Source organism: Tachyglossus aculeatus, chromosome X1, assembly GCF_015852505.1.
Source record: "Tachyglossus aculeatus isolate mTacAcu1 chromosome X1, mTacAcu1.pri, whole genome shotgun sequence".
Classification (NCBI taxonomy): domain Eukaryota; kingdom Metazoa; phylum Chordata; class Mammalia; order Monotremata; family Tachyglossidae; genus Tachyglossus; species Tachyglossus aculeatus.
In genome coordinates this window covers 48,226,078-48,232,343 of record NC_052101.1, presented here as the reverse complement: position 1 = coordinate 48,232,343, position 6,266 = coordinate 48,226,078, and the positions used below count along the sequence as shown (strand labels likewise).

Here is a 6,266-nt window from a genome sequence, read left to right as displayed (position 1 = left end):
TGGCTATGCTGCTTCAGAGCCACTCATAGTATCATATATTCAGTAGGTCATAAACCTACTGAAATGAAATGAAATGGCTGTGGGTCCTGGGAGTTCCTCCTCTCCCCAGTTTTGAAGTTCTTCTAAAATCACATCTCCTCTAGGAAGTCTTTTTTATGATATATTTATCCCAGGCACTGTATTAAGTACTGAGATAGATACAAGCTAATTTGGATGGACACAGTCTCTGTCCCACATAGGACTCACAGTTTTAATCCCCATATTACAGTTGGGGTAACTGAGGCCCAGAAAAGTTAAGTAACTTGTCTAAGGTCACACACACAGCAGACAAGTGGCAGAGCTGGGAACTGTGGAACTGAGGAACTGTGTGATGCACGTGTGATGAGGCATGGTATCTTACCTCCTCCCTCACTGTCCAGAGGCCAGAGGACGTGGTCCTCGGAAATTGGCTCATTTGCATCTTCGCCCAGAGCGGGTCAACTGTGGGCTGATGCCTGAGGAAGTCAAGCCATTAGGACTTGATAAATTCATCTTCCCTTGGGAAGCAGAAAAGGTTAGGCATACCTCATGAGGTGCAGTCCTCAAGGAGAAGATGAGACTGCCTATTTTTATATGCAGTTATACAGTGGGGATAAAGACTGGTGATAATAAATGGGGATTAAGACTGTGAGCCCCATGTGGGACATGGACTGTGTCCAACCTGGTTGGCTTGTATCTATCTCAGTGCTTAGTATGATGCCTGGCCTGGTAAGCACTTAAAACCCCCCACAAAAAATGGTTCTGTTCCCTAAACAGATTAGTAATAATAATAATGATGGTAATAACAATAATTGTACTTGTTAAACAGTATGTGCCAAGCACTTTTCTAAGTGTACAGGTAGATGCAAGTTAATCAGGTTGGACACAGTCCTTGTTTCACATGGGGTTCATACTCTTAATCCTCCTTTTACAGATGAGGTAACTGAGGCCCACAGAAGGTAAGTGACTTGCCCAAGGTCACACAGATGACACGTGGTGGAGTCAGGATTAGAACCCAGGTCTTTCTGGTTCCCTGGCCTGTACTTTAGCCACTTAATGGCCCAAGCACTTGGTCTTTCTGTGCTTTCTGAGACTTTACCCCACACAGGCTGAAGGTGTCAAGGGACTGGTGTATGTCTGGGGCTGGTTCTGCTTAGGACGACCCATTGTCAATTCCAAACTAACATTTGCAAAGACTGGGCCATGCAGATAGTACACACCTGGCCCACTGGAACCCTGGGAAAATCACCGGGGGCGGACTTCAACTGCATTTGGCTCCAAGTGACTTCTGGCTTCTTCCAAGCTCTGAGGAAGAAGTAATTACTCAGAGTCAGTTCGAGCAGTGTGGTAAATAGTTAAGGAGCTTTCACTGCTCAAACCCTCTCCCCCTCCTACTCTCTTTGTAAAATTACCTGTTCTCCCTCCCTCTTAGATGGTGAGTCCCATGAGGGACAGGATTGTCTTTATATCTACCTCAACACTCAATACAGTGTATGGCACATAGAAAGCTCTTAACAACTGTCATTATCAACATCATCTCTTTCCAGAATTTCCTGGTAAGGATTTCAGAGCCAGGCCAGCCTTGGTTGCAAGATGGAATTAACATGGTTGGGGGCTCTGTGATCCTTTGATTCTGCCCTAAAAGTCCTGATTCTAGTGCAGACACTGGGTTGAGAGGTTACATTTGAGACATGCCAACCTCCATAACCCTGTCCCTGCCCCCCACCCCCTAGTGTCACCCTGAGGATTCAGTATACCCATGTGGTCAGGGGAGGAACAGTGGGCTGCCAAAACAGTTAGAACCTAAGGAATAATCTATGGTTGCTGGGTTTGCCCATGGCAAACCAGCCTTGATCTCCCTTGTTGAAATAGATTGATATTTTGCTGTATTTGCATGGCAAGAACCTAGAACCACATTCTTAGGGATAGTACTAAGTGCCTGGTGCAGTGCTTGGCACAGGATTATCACTCAAGAAATACCTTTTAGACTGTGAGCCCACTGTTTGGTAGGGACTGTCTCTATATGTTGCCAACTTGTACTTCCCAAGCGCTTAGTACAGTGCTTTGCACACAGTAAGCACTCAATAAATACGATTGATTGATTGATTGACCTTTGATATTTAGATTTGGTATCTGTGTGGTACAATGCAATAAGGTATTGAACTCCTCTATGTGCTTAGTCCCCTCTCAGGATAGCACCTGGAGAGTTTCCAGTACTCTAACAGTCTCAGCTATGGGAGGGAGAGTCAAGCAGAGGTCTACCCATTCCATTCCTAGCTTGGGCAATGGCTAGTGAGTGGAAGGCAATTGGCTACAAGTTAAAACTCCCCTGTGCTGGGAAGCAGGGGCACAGGAGAGATTCAAGGGTGGAGACTCTAGTTTACGTGGAAGAAGACAATGGTTAACCGCTTCTGTATTTTTATCAAGAAAACTCTGTGGATACTGTACCAGAACGATGGCATATAGGGGTGAGATGTTCTGGAGGGGATGTTTCTGTGGAGTCGCTATGGGTAAGAGATGACTCAACAGCTTAAGACAATTGCTTAGTAGAGTGCGCTACACACAAGTAATCAATATATGATATCATTGATGGATAGATTTGCAGCCCAGCATCATTCCTAGTTTTCAAGGTAAAAATGATCCCCTGGAGGTTTGTCTTTTTAGTTCAGGGCATGGTAAATACAAGCTGGAGTAAATACAAGCTAATCAGGTTGGACATAGTCCATTTCCCACATGGGGCTCACAGTAGTAATTCCCATTTTGCAGGTGAAGTAAACAAGCCCCAAAGAAGTGAAGTGACTTGCCCAAGGTCATATAGCAGACATGGTGAAACAACATGACATAGTGTATTGAGCATAGGCCTGGAAGTCAGGTCATGGGTTCTAATCCTGCTCCGCCACATGTTTGCTGTGTGACCTTGGGCAAGTCACTTAACTTCTCTGGGCCTCAGTTACCTCATCTATAAAATGGGGATTGAGACTGTGAGCCCCATGTGGGATGGGGACTGTGTCCAATCTGATTAACCTGTACCTACCTCAGTGCTTTGAACAGTGCTTGGCACATAGTAAGCACTTAACAAGTGCCTTAATTATTTTATCATTATGTCATAGAGCTGGAATTAGAATCCAGGTCCTTCTGGCTCCCAGGTCTGTGCTCTATCCATTAGGCCATGCTGTTTCTCAAAGAGACTTTAAAAAAGGAAACTCAGTGGGTACTGTGGAGGAAGGTGTGGCTGGAATGTGGTGATTGTATTACTGCCACTACATTGCCATGGGGACCCCACCTCCCTTTTGGGGAGCTCTCTAGTCTGGAAGCTTTGTTTTCTGGGGATTTTCAACCTCACTGACACAGACTTATGTGAAAGAGGCTGGCAAAGACACAGCTGTGGTTAAATGTGATCTGATTCGATTTTCAACCCAAACATAGACAACTCCCCCAGATACCAATCTCCATTCCAGAATTTACCAGGTTCATAACTTAGCCTGGGGCAGTGTTTCTATATCATCTGAGCCATATTGATCTATCAATGCCCTTCCTGTATTGAGATCGATAATGTAATTGCATCTATGAATAAAGCTCGATAAGGCTAGAGTCCAATTGACTCACTGTCCAGGTGGCCTCTGCCTATGACTTTACCTTGGGCTTCCGTGTTGGACACAGCTCCCTGGACAGGGCGTTGGGCTGACATCCTGTTTTCTTTCCAGGAGCAGTATTGCCTAATGGATAGAGCCTGGAAGTCAAAGAAACTGGATTCTAATCCTGGTTCTGCCACTTGCCTGCCATGTGACCTTGGGCAAGTCACTTAACTTCTCTGTGCCTCAGTTTCCCTAGCTGTAAAATTAGGATTCAATACCTGTTCTCTTTCCTAATAATAATAATAATAATAATAATAATAATAATAATAATAATAATGGTATTTGTTAAGCACTTACTGTGTGCCAAGCACTGTTCTAAGCACTGGGGTAGATACAAGGTGATCAGGTTGGACCGAGTCCCAGTCCCACATGGGTCTCACAGTCTTAATGCCCATTTTACAGATGAGGTAACTGAGGCACAGAGAAGTAATAATAATAATGATGGCATTTGTTAAGTGTTTACTGTGTGTGAAGCACTGTTCTAAGCACTGGGGTGGATACAAGGTGATCAGGTTGTCCCATGTGGGGCAGTCTTAATCCCCATTTTACAGATGAAGGAACTGAGGCATGGAGAAGTTAAGTGACTTTCCCAAAGTCACACAGCTGACAAGTGGCAGAGTTGGGATTAGAACCCATGACCTCTGACTCCGAAGCCCGGGCTCCTTCCACTGAGCCACACTGCTTCTGTGTGAAGTGACTTGCCCAAGGTCAAAGAGCAGACAAGTGGAGGAGTTGGGATTAAAACCCATGACCTTCTGACTCCCAAGCCCGTGCTTTATCCACTACACCATGCTACTTCTCATGGTCTATTTAGACTGTGAGCCCCATTTGGGACAGAACCAGATCTCACCTGATTGTATTTATCCCAGGACTCAGAACAGTGCTTGACACATAGTAAGCATTTTACAAATACCATAATTATTAATTTTATTATCCTTTAGAAGGACAGATCATCATTTGGTAAGCCTGAGCATCTGCTTGGCACTTGATGCCTGGGATGCAGATGAACTCCCACCAGTAGAATGCCTGCGGAGGTGATTCACTGGAGTATTTTGTGCCCTAAGGCAAATTATAACTTATCCATTCCTCTCTCTCAAGGATCATGATCTGATGTATGTGATGGGCTGTTCTGGGGAGAGTCAGTCTGTTGGGGTACAATTTGGATGGAGAAAACTTTGTATCAAAACAGATTATCAGCCTGCTGTCCTGCACACTCTTTTACCTGGCTTTGTGGCTCAGGTGGATTCTGGAAAGACCAAAGGGAAACAACTGAGCAGCAGATGGCACTATATCAAAGTCACAGATTGCAAAATTCAGGAGACTTGATATGACAACCGCAGGTTTTGTGGAATTGGAAGCACTTTAAAGTTAAATATAAAACTGATGATTAAGTGTTTCTTAACTTTTTAATCTTGAAATGGTATTGAACAGCCTTAAAAAAGGCTGGAGGAAAAAAATGATGGATCTTATGGTCTATTGCCTAAAATTATAATATATTGAAAGCTTATTATTAATAATGGAGTATTCTTTATGTAACATGTCACACGATCTAATCTATTCATATTAGTTATCTTTGAAAGGACTAGATTGATGAATTGCTCTATTAAAAGAGAATAAAGATATTTAAAGCCTTTAGTAGGGGGAAAAAATCACCAAGGACTTTGAGGCTGAAAATATTGTATAAAATGCTCTGAGTATAATGCTAATTTTTCTGAAATTGAAGAACAGAAGTAAAAACTCAGACAATCCCATCAGGCTGCAGATCCATTATAATCTATAAGCCTGCATTCGTGCAAACAAATATATCCTTTGATAGCAGTTTATATGCTTCTTAGGACGAATGATGCTTTCTAGAAAATATTATTAGCCTTCGCCTTATCTTGGAGATTATATTATAGCTTAACTGAATTTGCTAATAAAATATAATAGCTGGCTGTGGGAGATGAACCCGCTATTATTTCAGCAAATTCCTGGAAAGTTGGAAAGAAGTTCTTTGATAAATGAACCCGACTAAATAAAGAGTGTGCATAAAGGCTGCTTTTTTTTTCCAAAGAAGGGCTATGGGCAGGATGTGAGGGAGACTGGGTTGGTGTTCAAAGGCACACCTCTGCCTCCATCTTGTTATCAGTGGTGAAGAGATGGAGCCTTATTTAGGCCTAAGCCCTGAATAGGGATGGACTACTTTTCATTGCTTGCCTCATCAAATGCAAATCCTGCTCCCCAGAGAACTGTGCCTGGAGAAACTTTACCAGTCAATCACTGGTATTTGTTATGGGTATTTTTGTTCCGATGACTTGACACCTGTCCACATGTTTTGTTTTGTTGTTTGTCTCCCCCTTCTAGACTGTGAGCCCGTTGTTCGGTAGGGACCATATCTATGTGTTGCCAACTTGTACTTCCCAAGCGCTTAGTACAGTGCTCTGCACACAGTAAGCACTCAATAAATAAAACTGACTGAATGAATTTATTAAGCCCTCACTGTGTGCAGAGCAATGTACTAAGTATTTGGGAGAGTTCATTGCATCAGAGTTGGTAAGCATGTTTCCTGCCCACAGTGGGTTTATAGTTCAAAGATTTTATCTTGCCGCCTTTTTTTTTTTGTTAGTGGTATTT

The 6,266-nt window shown here is 43.1% G+C and overlaps 1 non-coding gene across 1 annotated transcript; it reads left to right on the top strand.

Annotated features, from left to right (window-relative positions):
- The first annotated feature begins 2,199 nt into the window (after window positions 1-2,199).
- LOC119920506 lies at window positions 2,200-2,337 on the top strand. Its single transcript, XR_005448248.1, has one exon. It is a non-coding gene; the product is annotated as a small nucleolar RNA SNORA7 (small nucleolar RNA).
- Window positions 2,338-6,266: the final 3,929 nt, after the last annotated feature.